Genomic DNA, 15,566 nt, shown 5'->3' with positions numbered 1-15,566 from the left:
AGTAAAGAGATGTTCGCACACAATTGGACGCTTCACAATGCCCGCCCCCTGTCCTCGCCCACCCATTGGCTCGTCAAGTGAATGGGGGGCGGCTCATTCAGCCCGCACTGAGGCGACACGACGTCGGAATGGTTGATGCCCCACAGTGGGCGGTGCAGGATGAATCATCAGGCGTTGATTGGTCCAGAGTCGCGTCCATCATGAGGTCCCCCGCCTTGTGATTGGCCAGGAGACGCAACAATCAGGACGGCCCCGCCCCCTCCAGGGCGAAAAAGGCGGGTTCTCTCTTCCAATTGGTCTAAGCGGCCATCAATCAGGCGCCCACCATGCCTACTGGACCAGTCCACCTGTCGGTCACGGTATCTCCCCGCCCTCCTATCCCGCCCCGCGCTCCGGCCGTTGGGCGGGGACATCGCACGAGCTGCGAGGCGGGACCGAACACCATCTATCGTCTGATTGGTGGAAGCCCACGTCCATCAGGACGGGCCGGCCACCGTTTGGCTAACCTCGCGTGGCGGCCGTCGGCGACTGGAGGAGACGGCTGTCGATCACCACAGGCCCCGCCCCCTCACCCTCTCCCAGTCCCACCCCCTCCACCACAGCCTCTGGTTTCGGTGGTTTCGGGGCTGCGGCCACTCGGCGGTTTCCGTTTCCAGTCTGCGGCGGGCGGCCGATCATCGGCAGATCGGAGGGCGTGGGGAGAGAGAGGGGGAGGGGACGGAGAGGGGGAGCGCCTGGGCCCCGCACGGGGGGAAGGCGCCCGGGCGGCGAGGCCGGCGGAGCCATGGAGGACAGCGGCCTGAGTGAGTGAGGGGGGCGGCGGCGGCGGCAGGGTGGGAATGAAAATTGGGCGTGAACAATGGGGGAGGGTTTTAATCGTGACACCCATTGACTATAATGGGGGAGGGTATTAATGGTGACACCCATTGACTATAATGGGGATGGGATTAGTGGTGACACCCATTGATTAGAATGGGGTATTGGAAACAAAACCTTGAGCTGCTCTGACAGCTTCTGTCAGTGGGAGCCATGATGTGGAGATGCCGGTGTTGGACTGGGGTAAACACAGTAAGAAGTCTAACACCAGGTTAAAGTTTAACAGGTTTATTTGGTAGCAAAAGCCACTAGCTTTCAGAACAGGCTGTTCCTTCGTCAGGTAAGTGGGAGTTCTGATCACAAACAGGGCACAAAGACACAAACTCAATTTACAAAATAATGGTTGGAATGCGAGTCTTTACAGGTAATCAAGTCTTAAAGGTACAGACAATGTGAGTGGAGAGAGGGTTAAGTACAAGTTAAAGAGATGTGTATTGCCTCCAGCCGGGACAGTTAGTGAGATTTTGCAAGCCCAGGCAAGTCGTGGGGGTTACAGATAGTGTGACATGAACCCAAGATCCCGGTTGAGGCCGTCCTCATGTGTGCGGAACTTGGCTATCAGTTTCTGCTCAGCGACTCTGCGCTGTCGTGTGTCGTGAAGGCCGCCTTGGAGAACGCTTACCCGAAGATCAGAGGCTAAATGCCCATGACCGCTGAAGTGTTCCCCGACTGGAAGGGAACACTCCTGCCTGGTGATTGTCGAGCGGTGTTCATTCATCCGTTGTCGTAGCCTCTGCATGGTTTCCCCAATGTACCATACCTCGGGACATCCTTTCCTGCAGCGTATCAGGTAGACAACATTGGCCGAGTTGCAAGTGTATGTACCGTGTACCTGGTGGATGGTGTTCTCGCGTGAGATGATGGCATCCGTGTCGATGATCCGGCACGTCTTGCAGAGGTTGCTGTGGCAGGGTTGTGTGGTGTCGTGGTCACTGTTCTCCTGAAGGCTGGGTAGTTTGCTGCGGACAATGGTCTGTTTGAGGTTGCACGGTTGTTTGAAGGCAAGAAGTGGGGGTGTGGGGATGGCCTTGGCGAGATGTTCGTCTTCATCAATGACATGTTGAAGGCTCCGGAGGAGATGACATAGCTTCTTCACTCCGGGGAAGTATTGGACGATGAAGGGTACCCTGTCCGCCGTGTCCCAAGGCATGGTACATTGGGGAAACCATGCAGACGCTACGACCACAGATGAATGAACACCGCTCGGCAATCACCAGGCAAGAGTGTTCTTTTCCTGTTGGGGAACACTTCAGCAGTCACGGGCATTCGGCCTCTGATCTTCGGGTAAGCGTTCTCCAAGGCGGCCTTCATGACACATGACAGCGCAGAGTCGCTGAGCAGAGACTGATGGCCAAGTTCCGCACACATGAGGACGGCCTCAACCAGGATCTTGGGTTCATGTCACACTATCTGTAACCCCCACGACTTGCCTGGGCTTGTAAAATCTCACTAACTGTCCTGTCTGGAGACAATACACATCTCTTTAACCTGTGCTTAACCCTCTCTCCAGTCACATTGTCTGCACCTTTAAGACTTGATTACCTGCAAAGACTCGCATTCCAACCATTATTTTGTAAATTGAGTTTGTGTCTTTATATGCCCTGTTTGTGAACTGAGCTCCCACTTACCTGACGAAGGGGCAGCGAGCGCTCTGACAGCTAGTGGCTTTTGCTACCAAATAAACCTGTTGGACTTTAAGCTGGTGTTGTGAGACGACTTACTGAGCTTCTGTGGAGGCAGAGAAACCGAGTTAAGGTTTTATGGGTAGCAGTTAAAGATGTGACTGGTGTTACAGTGAAGTGAGCGCGGGACCATGAGGGACAGAATGGAGAGTCTGTGATAGGACACAACACAGGAGAAAGTAAGATATTTGGGCTGACTTGGACCACTCGGCCCCTTGGCCTGCTAGCCCCCATTCAATATGATCAGGGCTGATCTGATTGTGGTCTCAACTCCTCTGTCTCCCCCCTCCCGCCATGACCCTCGACCCCCTTGTGGATCAGAAGCCTCTCTAACTCGATCTTGAATATAGTCAATGAGCCGCAGCCCCCACTGCTCTCCGGGGGGAGAATTCCACACACTGACCGTCAAACCACCCCCCCCCCCCCCCCCCCGAGAGAAGGAAATAAGGAATTCCTCTTCTCGGTCTTCAATGGGAGAGGGACCCCCTTATTCTGAAACTCTGCCCACTCCCCCTCCACATTCTAGAAGTTCTCAATATCCCGCTACTCAAGCACATTTCCCCCCCCCCCCGCCCCCTCAGCACCTGATGCATTTCAATAAGATTCCCCCTCATTCTGCTGAACTCCCAATGGGTTCCAGGCCCTAAGCTGCTCAAACATTTCTTGCTGTGAGAACTAAATCCCCCCAATCTGAGGAATCAGGCGAATGAAAATTCTCTGAATGGTTTCAAACATTCTTCCTTTAAATAAGGAGACAACTACTGCACACACTGTTCCAGATCTGGTCTCACTGGTGGGGACGGGTCTGTCACTGTATAACACTGGGGTACAGTACGGGCGAGGACGGGTCTGTCACTGTATAACACTGGGGTACAGTACTGGTGGGGACGGGCCAGTCACTGTATAACACGGGTACAGTACTGGTGGGGACGGGTCTGTCACTGGATAACACTGGGATACAGTACTGGTGGGGACGGGTCTGTCACTGTATAGCACTGGGGTACACTATTGGTGGGGACGGGTCTGTCCCTGTATAACACTTGGGTGCGGTACTGGTGGGGACGGGTCTGTCACTGTATAACGCCCAGGTACAGTACTGGTGGGGACGGGTCTGTCACTGTGTAACACTGTGGTACAGTACTGGTGGGGACGGGTCTGTCACTGTATAGCACTGGGGTAGAGTTCTGGTGAGGATGGGTCAGTCACTGTATAACACTGGGGTACAGTACTGGTGGGGACGGGTCTGTCACTGTATAACACTGGGGTACAGTACTGGTGGGGACGGGTCTGTCACTGTATAACACTTGGGTGCAGTACTGGTGGGGACGGGTCTGTCACTGTATAACACCCGGGTATAGTTCTGGTGGGGACGGGTCTGTCACTGTATAACACGAGGTACACTACTGGTGGGGACGGGTCTGTCACTGTATAACACTGGGGTACAGTTCTGGTGGGGACGGGCCTGTCACTGTATAACACTGGGGCACAGTACTGGTAGGGACGGGTCAGTCACTGTATAACACTGGGGCACAGTACTGGTGGGGACGGGTCTGTCACTGTATAACACTGGGGTACAGTACTGGTGGGGACGGGTCTGTCACTGTATAACACTGGGGCACAGTCCTGGTGGGGACGGGTCTGTCACTGTATAACACTGGGGTACAGTACTGGTGTGGACAGGTCTGTCACTGTATAACACTTGGGTGCGGAACTGGTGGGGACGGATCTGTCACTGTATAACGCCCAGGTACAGTACTGGCGGGGACGAGTCTATCACTGTATAACACTGGGGTACAGTACTGGTGGGGACGGGTCTGTGCCTGTATAACACTGGGGTACAGTACTGGTGGGGACAGGTCAGTCACTGTATAACACTTGGGTGCGGAACTGGTGGGGACGGGTCTGTCACTGTATAACGCCCAGGTACAGTACTGGTGGGGACGGGTCTGTCACTGTATAACACTGGGGTACAGTACTGGTGGGGACGGGTCTATCACTGTATAACACTGGGGTACAGTACTGGTGGGGACAGGTCAGTCACTGTATAACACTTGGGTGCGGAACTGGTGGGAACAGGTCTGTCACTGTATAACACCCGGGTACAGTACTGGTGGGGACGGGTCTGGCACTGTATGAAACTGCGGTACAGTTCTGGTGGGGACGGCCAGTCACTGTATAACACTGGGGTACAGTACTGGTGGGGATGGGTCTGTCACTGTGTAACACTGAGGTACGGTACTGGTGGGGACGGGTCTGTCACTGTATAAGACTGGGGTACAGTCCTGGTGGGGACGGGTCTGTCACTGTGTAACACTGGGGTACAGTCCTGGTGGGGACGGGTCTGTCACTGTATAACACTGGGGTACAGTTCTGGTGGGGATGGTCTGTCACTGTGTAACACTGGGGTACAGTCTTGGTGGGGACGGGTCTGTCACTGTATAACACTGGGGTACAGTTCTGGTGGGGATGGTCTGTCAGTGTGTAACACTGGGGTACAGTTCTGGTGAGGACGGGTCTGTCACTGTATAACACCCGGGTACAGTTCTGGTGGGGACGGGTCTGTCACTATAACACTGGGGTACAGTGCTGGTGGGGACAGGTCTGTCACTGTATAACACTGGGGTACAGTACTGGTGGGGACGGGTCTGTCACTGTATAACACTGGGGTACAGGACTGGTGGGGACGGGTCTGTCACTGTAATACACCTGGGTACCGTTCTGGTGGGGACGGGTCTGTCACTGTATAACACTGGGGTACAGTACTGGTGGGGACGGGTCTGTCACTGTATAACACTGGGGTACAGGACTGGTGGGGACGGGTCTGTCACCGTATAACACTGAGGTACAGTTCTGGTGGGGACGGGTCTGTCACTGTAATACACCTGGGTACAGTTCTGGTGGGGACGGGCCTGTCACTGTATAACACTGGGGTACGGTACTGGTGAGGACGGGCCAGTCACTGTATAACACTGGGGTCCAGTACTGGTGGGGACGGGCCTGTCACTGTATAACACTGGGGTACAGTACTGGTGAGGACGGGTCAGTCTCTTTATAACACTGGGGTACAGTACTGGTGAGGACGGGTCAGTCACTGTATAACACTGGGGTACGGTACTGGTGGGGACGGGTCTGTCACTCATTGGGGTACAGTTCTGGTGGGGTTGGGTCTGTCACTGTATAACGCTGGGGTACAGTACTGGTGGGGACGCGTCTGTCACTGTATAACACTGGGGTACAGTTCTGGTGAGGAAGGGTCTGTCACTGTATAACACTGGGGCACAGTACTGGTGGGGACGGGTCTGTCACTGTATAACACTGGGGTACCGTCCTGGTGGGGACGGGTCTGTCACTGTGTAACACTGGGGTACAGTCCTGGTGGGGACGGGTCTGTCACTGTATAACACTGGGGTACGGTACTGGTGAGGACGGGCCAGTCACTGTATAACACTGGGGTCCAGTACTGGTGGGTCCCGTTGTTTGAGAAGGGTAGCAGGGATAACCCAGGAAATTATAGGCCGGTGAGCTTGACGTCCGTGGTAGGGAAGTTGTTGGAGAGGATTCTTAGAGACAGGATGTATGTGCATTTAGAACGGAACAATCTCATTAGTGACAGACAGCATGGTTTTGTAAGAGGGAGGTCGTGCCTTACAAATTTGGTGGAGTTTTTTGAGGAAGTGACAAAAACGGTTGATGAAGGAAGGGCCGTGGATGTCGTCTATATGGATTTCAGTAAGGCATTTGACAAAGTCCCACATGGCAGGTTGGTTAAGAAGGTTAAGGCTCATGGGATACAAGGAGAAGTGGCTAGATGGGTGGAGAACTGGCTTGGCCATAGGAGACAGAGGGTAGTGGTCGAAGGGTCTTTTTCTGGCTGGAGGTCTGTGACCAGTGGTGTTCCGCAGGGCTCTGTACTGGGACCTCTGCTATTTGTGATATATATAAATGATTTGGAAGAAGGTGTAACTGGTGTAATCAGCAAGTTTGCGGATGACACGAAGATGTCTGGAATTGCGGATAGCGAAGAGCATTGTCGGGCAATACAGCAGGATATAGATAGGCTGGAAAATTGGGCGGAGAGGTGGCAGATGGAGTTTAATCCGGATAAATGCGAAGTGATGCATTTTGGAAGAAATAATGTAGGGAGGAGTTATACAATAAATGGCAGAGTCATCAGGAGTATAGAAACACAGAGGGACCTCGGTGTGCAAGTCCACAAATCCTTGAAGGTGGCAATGCAGGTGGAGAAGGTGGTGAAGAAGGCATATGGTATGCTTGCCTTTATTGGACGGGGTATAGAGTATAAAAGCTGGAGTCTGATGATGCAGCTGTATAGAACGCTGGTTAGGCCACATTTGGAGTACTGCGTCCAGTTCTGGTCGCCGCACTACCAGAAGGACGTGGAGGCATTGGAGAGTGTGCAGAGAAGGTTTACCAGGATGTTGCCTGGTATGGAGGGTCTTAGCTATGAGGAGAGATTGGGTAGACTGGGGTTGTTCTCCTTGGAAAGACGGAGAATGAGGGGAGATCTAATAGAGGTATACAAGATTATGAAGGGTATAGATAGGGTGAACAGTGGGAAGCTTTTTCCCAGGTCGGAGGTGACGATCACGAGGGGTCACGGGCTCAAGATGAGAGGGACGAAGTATAACTCAGACATCAGAGGGACGTTTTTTACACAGAGGGTGGTGGGGGCCTGGAATGCGCTGCCAAGTAGGGTGGTGGAGGCAGGCATGCTGACATAGTTTAAGACTTACCTGGATAGTCACATGAGCAGCCTGGGAATGGAGGGATACAAACGATTGGTCTCGTTGGACCAAGGAGCGGCACAGGCTTGGAGGGCCGAAGGGCCTGTTTCCTGTGCTGTACTGTTCTTTGTTCTTTGTTACAGTTCTGGTGGGGATGGGTCTGTCACTGTGTAACACTGGGGTACAGTTCTGGTGGGGACGGGTCTGTCACTGTATAACACTGGGGTACAGTTCTGGTGAGGACGGGTCTGTCACGGTATAACACTGGGGTACAGTACTGGTGGGGACGGGTCTGTCACTGTAAAACACTGGGGTACAGTACTGGTGGGGACGGGTCAGTCACTGTATAACACTTGGGTGCGGAACTGGTGGGAACAGGTCTGTCACTGTATAACATCCGGGTACAGTACTGGTGGGGACGGGTCTGTCACTGTATGAAACTGGGGTACAGTTCTGGTGGGGACGGGTCTGTCACTGTATAACACTGGGATACAGTACTGGTGGGGACGGGTCTGTCACTGTATAACACTCGGGTACAGTACTGGTGGGGACGGGTCAGTCACTGTATAACACTGGGGTACAGTACTGGTGGGGACGGCCAGTCACTGTATCACACTGGGGTACAGTACTGGTGGGGATGGGTCTGTCACTGTGTAACACTGGGGTACGGTACTGGTGAGGACGGGTCTGTCACTGTATAACACTGGGGCACAGTACTGGTGGGGACGGGTCTGTCACTGTATAACACTGTGGTACAGTACTGGTGGGGACGGGTCTGGCACTGTATAACACTGGGGTACAGTACTGGTGGGGATCGGTCTGTCACTGTGTAACACTGGGGTACGGTACTGGTGAGGACGGGTCTGTCACTGTATAACACAGGGGTCCAGTTCTGGTGAGGACGGGTCTGTCACGGTATAACACTGGGGTACAGTACTGGTGGGGACGGGTCTGTCACTGTATAACACTGGGGTACAGTACTGGTGGGGATGGGTCTGTCACTGTATAACACTTGGGTGCGGAACTGGTGGGGATGGGTCTGTCACTGTATAACACCCGGGTGCAGTACTGGTGGGGACGGATCTGTCACTGTATAACACCCGGGTACAGTACTGGTGGGGATGGGTCTGTCACTGTATAACACTGGGGTACAGTACTGGTGGGGACGGGTCAGTCACTGTATAACACTGGGGTACAGTTCTGGTGGGGACGGGTCTGTCACTGTATAACACGGGTACAGTACTGGTGAGGACAGGTCAGTCACTGTGTAACGCTGGGGTACAGTACTGGTGGGGACGGGTCAGTCACTGTATAACACTGGAGTACAGTACTGGTGGGGATGGGTCTGTTACTGTGTAACACTGGAGTACAGTACTGGTGGGGACGGGTCTGTTACTGTGTAACACTGGAGTACAGTTCTGGTGGGGACGGGTCTCTCACTGTATAACACTGGAGTACAGTACTGGTGGGGACGGGTCTGTTACTGTGTAACACTGGGGTACAGTACTGGTGGGGACGGGTCTGTTACTGTGTAACACTGGGGTACAGTACTGGTGGGGACAGGTCTGTTACTGTGTAACACTGGGGTACAGTACTGGTGGGGACAGGTCTGTTACTGTGTAACACTGGGGTACAGTCCTGGTGGGGACGGGTCTGTTACTGTGTAACACTGGGGTACAGTACTGGTGGGGACGGGTCGGTCACTGTACAAGACTGGTGGGGACATTCTGTGCCAATACTTGATGCAATTCGGGAGTTTCGAGTGCTGAAACTGTGAAGCGGTCACAGATGCAAGTGCGTTGGTGAGACCACATCTGGAGCGTTGTGGATAGTGTTGGTCTCCTTATTTAAGGAAAGGTGTAAATGTGTTGTAAACAGTTCAGAGAAGGTTTACCAGACTGATCCCAGGAATGGGCGGGTTGTCTGATGAGGAAAGGTTGGAGAGGCTGGGCTTGTATCCACTGGAGTTTAGAAGAGTAAGAGGCGACTGGATCCAAACCTTTCAGATCCTGAGGGGGTCTCGACAGGGTGGGTGTGGAGAGGATGTTTCCTCTTGTGGGAGAATCTAGAACTGGGGGAGGGCAGGGGGGGTGGGGAAGTGTGGGGGGGTCACTGTTGAGAAATAAGGGGTGGCCCATTTCAGACGGAGATGGGGAGAGATGTTTTCTCTCAGGGGGCGGGGGGATGAGTCTCTGGAACTCGCTCCCTCAAAAGGTGGTGGGAGCAGAGTCTGAATATAAGGCAAAGCGAGATAGATTCTTGGTTAACGAGGGGGAGAAAGGTTATCGGGGGGAATATGGGGACGAGGTAACAATCAGATTGGCCACAATTGGGGTAGCAGGGCTGGATGGGCTGAGTGGCCTACCCCTGATCCGAATTCAACTGGACATGCACCAGTACTTTGAATAGAGAGAGAGATTCTGAAGCTGTCCCTGGTTTTGTGTGTGAATGTCTTGCCCACTATAAACAATAAAAGCTTTGAGAAATTTCTTGAGAATTCTCCCATTCCCATCTCCCAGTGACAGAGAAAGGACTGTCTGTAGGGAGAGGGATAAACCCTTTCACACCCCTCCTCGCTATGCTGTCGCAACACAGACACAGAGAGGTCTGTCTAGAGAGGGATTCAACATTGTTATGAAAGCATCGAGAATGTGAGGGGACAGAGAGAGATGGTGGGGATGAAATAGACAGAAGGAGTTTCCCTGGAGAAGGTGGTGGGTGAGCTGCCATCTTGAACCTGCTGCACTCTGTGTGGTGTAGGTACACCCACAGTGCTGTTAGGGAGGGAGTTCCAGGATTGTTATTTGACATCAGTCAGTCCGTGTGGTGTAGGTACACCCACAGTGCTGTTAGGGAGGGAGTTCCAGGATTGTTATTGGACATCAGTCAGTCCGTGTGGTGTAGGTACACCCACAGTGCTGTTAGGGAGGGAGTTCCAGGATTGTTATTGGATATCAGTCAGTCCCGTGTGGTGTAAGTACACCCACAGTGCTGTTAGGGAGGGAGTTCCAGGATTGTTATTGGATATCAGTCAGTCCGTGTGGTGTAGGTACACCCACAGTGCTGTTAGGGAGGGTGTTCCAGGATTGTTATTGGATATCAGTCAGTCCCGTGTGGTGTAGGTACACCCACAGTGCTGTTAGGGAGGGAGTTCCAGGATTGTTATTGGATATCAGTCAGTCCCGTGTGGTGTAGGTACACCCACAGTGCTGTTAGGGAGGGAGTTCCAAGATTGTTATTGGATATCAGTCAGTCCCGTGTGGTGTAGGTACACCCACAGTGCTGTTAGGGAGGGAGTTCCAGGATTGTTATTGGACATCAGTCAGTCCCGTGTGGTGTAGGTACACCCACAGTGCTGTTAGGGAGGGAGTTCCAGGATTGTTATTGGATATCAGTCAGTCCGTGTGGTGTAGGTACACCCACAGTGCTGTTAGGGAGGGAGTTCCAGGATTGTTATTGGATATCAGTCAGTCCCGTGTGGTGTAGGTACACCCACAGTGCTGTTAGGGAGGGAGTTCCAGGATTGTTATTGGATATCAGTCAGTCCCGTGTGGTGTAGGTACACCCACAGTGCTGTTAGGGAGGGAGTTCCAGGATTGTTATTGGACATCAGTCAGTCCTGTGTGGTGTAGGTACACCCACAGTGCTGTTAGGGAGGTAGTTCCAGGATTGTTATCAGTCAGTCCCGTGTGGTGTAGGTACACCCACAGTGCTGTTAGGGAGGGAGTTCCAGGATTGTTATTGGATATCAGTCAGTCCCGTGTGGTGTAGGTACACCCACAGTGCTGTTAGGGAGGGAGTTCCAGGATTGTTATTGGATATCAGTCAGTCCCGTGTGGTGTAGGTACACCCACAGTGCTGTTAGGGAGGGAGTTCCAGGATTGTTATTGGATATCAGTCAGTCCCGTGTGGTGTAGGTACACCCACAGTGCTGTTAGGGAGGGAGTTCCAGGATTGTTATTGGACATCAGTCAGTCCCGTGTGGTGTAGGTACACCCACAGTGCTGTTAGGGAGGGAGTTCCAGGATTGTTATTGGATATCAGTCAGTCCCGTGTGGTGTAGGTACACCCACAGTGCTGAATTTGCACGCTGGTGTTTTGTGATTGGTGCACGAGGATCCCCAAATCCCTCCGTGCCGGAACTTTCTGGAAGTTTTACTGAGTTTGGTGTTTCTGCAGCTGGAGTAATAATAACCCTCAGCTCCTTTATCCTTCCGACCAAACTGAACAACATCACGTTTTCCCACATTGTATTCCGCCTGCCCACTGCCTTATCCTGTCCACACCCCTCTGCACTCTCTTTGTGTCATCCCCTCCACTCGCATTCCCAGCTGTTTTGTGTTGTCCACAAACTTGCCGATGGCACATTCGCCTCCGTGACAATCCTGGTGTCCCCCATATTCCTGTTCATTGTCAGCTTTAGCTCATTGGCGAGCAGTGGCCTGCCTGTGACACCTGACCGGAAGCTGATTCAGTTCCACACCGTTCTGAGACGCACCTGGTGGTTTTTCCGGCTTTGCTTACTCGCCAGTCCCTGGTTATAGGGCCATGCAGCGCAGAAACAGCCCATTGGCCTATCGTGTCTGTACCGACAATATCTACCACTCAAGGCGCACTCATCCCATTTCCCTGCCCTTGTCCCATATCCTTCAATGTTATATTTCGGCTGTTCATCCAAATATTGTTTAAAGGTTGTAAGGTTTCCAGCCTCCACTCCCTTCCCAGGCAGCGCACTCCAGATTCCACCACCCTCTGAGTGAAAAATCTGCCTCGTACATCTCCTTTAAACCTTGCCCCTCGCACCTTAAACTTGTGCCCCCAGTAATTGACTCTTCCACCCTGGGAAAAAGCTTCTGACTAAACATGCCCCTCATAATCTTGTAGACTTCTATCAGGTCGCCCCTCAAACTCCAACATTACCACCTTACTCTTATACCACAGTAAGAAGTCTCACAACACCAGGTTAAAATCCAACAGGTTTATTTGGAATCACAAGCTTTCGGAGCACTGCTCCTCCACCTTCTTGCTGTGCCCACCCCAGTCCAACGCTGACATCTCCACCTCACTCTGTACCATGACTGACAAGAAAGCATTTGGAACACTTGCTTTTGCCTATCCTAGTCAGTTCACTGCCGCGTTCAGGGATCTGAATCATAGAATTCCTACAATACAGAAGGAGGCTATTCGGCCTATTGAAGGCAGCATGGACAAGTTGGACCGAAGGGCCTGTTTCCATGCTGTAAACCTCTATTACTCTATGAGTCTGCATCGACCTCAATCCCACCCAGGCCCTATCCCCGTAACCCCATTTATTTACCCTGCTAGTCCCCTGACACGAAGGAGCAATTTAGCATAACCAATCCACCTAACCCACACATCCATGGAGTGTGGGAGGAAACCGGAGCACCCGGAGGAAACCCACACAGACACGGGGAGAATGTGCAAACTCCAGACGGTGACCCAAGCCGGGAATCGAACCCGGGTCACTGGAGCTGTGAGGCAGCAGTGTTGATCATTGTACGACCCCAAGAGTTACAAAGTGAAATGCAAACAAACGAACTCAGGATCTCCTGTTTACCAGACAAGCGCTTTAACCAGCTGCACCCCAATAATTACCCCAAGATTCATCCGGAGAGGAATGCGATGGTTCCGTCTCTCTTTTTTGTTGGAATGAATCGCCGTGTTAACGGCTGCTCCCCGATCACGTCAGTCACCCGTTCAGGTGATTCCCGGCTGCAGCTTCTCTGTCGCTGGCGGGGAAAGGGTCCAGGAAGGATCCCGTGCCGGCACTGGCTGGGGAGTCCTGCCGCCCCCCTCCCCGCCCCCCCAAACCACCAGAACTGGCTCCCTTTGTTGGTCGGGCCAGTTCTTTGCTTAACTGAAGCGATTCCCTGCTTGGAAATCGTTTTTGATTTGATTTATTATTGTCACATGTATGATTATACAGTGAAAAGTATTGTTTCTTGCGCGCTATACAGACAAAGCATACCGTTCATAGAGAATTCTCATCCCCAGCTCTCTTGCCCTTCTGACGTCGAGATTGGTCTGAAGTAACGTTTCCCTTTCTCTCCCCCCTCCCTCCCCCTCGGCAGTCCCACCCGACCTGACGCCGGAAGAGAGGCTGGAGCTGGAGAACATCCGACAGCGGAAGGTGGAGCTGATGGTGGAGATCCAGAGGCTGCGCGATGAGCTGAAGGAGGCCATGTTCGAGGTGGAGGGGCTGGAGATTAATGAAGGAAGGTGGGCGAGGGGCGGAGGAGGTGGAGGGAGGCGAGTGACGGATATCGCGAAGAGGGCTGTCTGCCAAATGCTCCTCCTGTGTAACAGGCTCGAGGGGCTGAATGGCCTCCTGTTCCTGTGTAACAGGCTCGAGGGGCTGAATGGCCTCCTCCTGTTCCCATGTAAAAGGCTCGAGGGGCTGAATGGCCTCCTGTTCCTGTGTAACAGGCTCGAGGGGCTGAATGGCCTCCTCCTGTTCCTGTGTAACAGACTTGACGGACTGAATGGCCTCCTCCTGTTCCTGTGTAACAGGCTCGAGGGGCTGAATGGCCTCCTCCTGTTCCTGTGTAACAGGCTCGAGAAGCTGAATGGCCTCCTGTTCCTGTGTAACAGGCTCGAGGGGCTGAATGGCCGCCTCCTGTTCCTGTGTAACAGGCACGAGGGGCTGAATGGCCTCCTCCTGTTCCTGTGTAACAGGCTCGAGGGGCTGAATGGCCGCCTCCTGTTCCTGTGTAACAGGCTCGAGGGGCTGAATGGCCTCCTCCTGTTCCTGTGTAACAGGCTCGAGGGGCTGAATGGCCTCCTCCTGTTCCTGTATAACAGGCTCGAGGGGCTGAATGGCCTGTGTGCGGTCCCTGGAGATTGTTAAAACTGTGGCGGAGATTTTGCAGAGAGACAGTTTTCTTGTGTGGATGTAACAATGTTTGTGTGTGTGTGTGTTCCACCCACAGTAAAACTCTACAGAGGAACAAACAGGTTGCAATGGGACGGAAGAAGTTTAACATGGACCCAAAGAAGGTAAGTGGAAAAGTGGGGAGGGGTTGGTGTCACCGCCCACTGCTCCCCTCGTGCTATTCACCAGCCTCTCCCCCATTCCAGCTCCCCCTCAATCCACTCTTTCCCCCCCCACCCCGCAACAAAGAACAGTACAGCACAGGAAACAGGCCCTCCAAGCCTGTGCCGCTCCTTGGTCCAACTAGACCATTCGTTTGTATCCCTCCATTCCCAGGCTGCTCATGTGACTATCCAGGTAAGTCTTAAACGATGTCAGCGTGTCTGCCTCCACCACCCTACTTGGCAGCGCATTCCAGGCCCCCACCACCCTCTGTGTAAAAAACGTCCCTCTGATATCTGAGTTATACTTTGCCCCTCTCACCTTGAGCCCGTGACCCCTCGTGATCGTCACCTCCAACCTGGGAAAAAGCTTCCCACTGTTCACCCTATCTATCCCCTTCATAATTTTGTACACCTCTCTTAGGTCTCCCCTCATTCTCCGTCTTTCCAGGGAGAACAAGCCCAGTTTACCCAATCTCTCCTCATAGCTAAGACCCTCCATACCAGGCAACATCCTGGTAAACCTTCTCTGCACTCTCTCGAAAGCCTCCACGTCCTTCTGGTAGTGCAGCGACCAGAACTGGACGCAGTATTCCAAATGTGGCCTAACCAGCGTTCTATACAGCTGCATCATCAGACTCCAGCTTTTATACTCTATACCCCGTCCTATAAAGGCAAGCATGCCATATGCCTTCTTCACCACCTTCTCCACCTGTGTTGCCACCTTCAAGGATTTGAGGACTTGCACACCTAGGTCCCTCTGTGTTTCTATACTCCTGATGACTCTGCTATTTATTGTATAACTCCCCCCTACATTAGTTCTTCCAAAATGCATCACTTCGCATTTATCCGGATTAAATTCCATCTGCCATTTCTCCACCCAATTTTCCAGCCTATCTATATCCTGCTGTATTGTCCGACAATGTTCATCGCTATCCGCAAGTCCAGCCATCTTCGTGTCATCCGCAAACTTGCTGATAACACCAGTTACACCTTCTTCCAAATCATTTATATATGTCACAAATAGCAGAGGTCCCAGTACAGAGCCCTGCGGAACACCACTGGTCACAGACCTCCAGCCGGAAAAAGACCCTTCGACTGCTACCCTCTGTCTCCTGTGGCCAAGCCAGTTTTCTACTCATCTAGCCACCTCTCCTTGTATCCCATGATCCTTAACCTTCTTAACCAACCTGCCATGTGGGACTTTGTC

The 15,566-nt window shown here is 52.8% G+C and overlaps 1 pseudogene across 1 annotated transcript; it reads left to right on the top strand.

Moving 5' to 3' along the window:
* The first annotated feature begins 609 nt into the window (after positions 1-609).
* On the top strand, positions 610-14,320 carry LOC144490052 (cytohesin-2 pseudogene; annotated as a pseudogene). The gene is made up of 3 exons (XR_013497145.1): positions 610-803; positions 13,396-13,543; positions 14,254-14,320. The product of XR_013497145.1 is annotated as a cytohesin-2 pseudogene (transcript).
* Positions 14,321-15,566: the final 1,246 nt, after the last annotated feature.

This window comes from Mustelus asterias, unplaced genomic scaffold (assembly GCF_964213995.1).
Source record: "Mustelus asterias unplaced genomic scaffold, sMusAst1.hap1.1 HAP1_SCAFFOLD_2814, whole genome shotgun sequence".
NCBI lineage: Eukaryota > Metazoa > Chordata > Chondrichthyes > Carcharhiniformes > Triakidae > Mustelus > Mustelus asterias.
The sequence above is the reverse complement of the archived record's forward strand: the minus strand, read 5'-3'. Positions and strand labels throughout refer to the sequence as shown.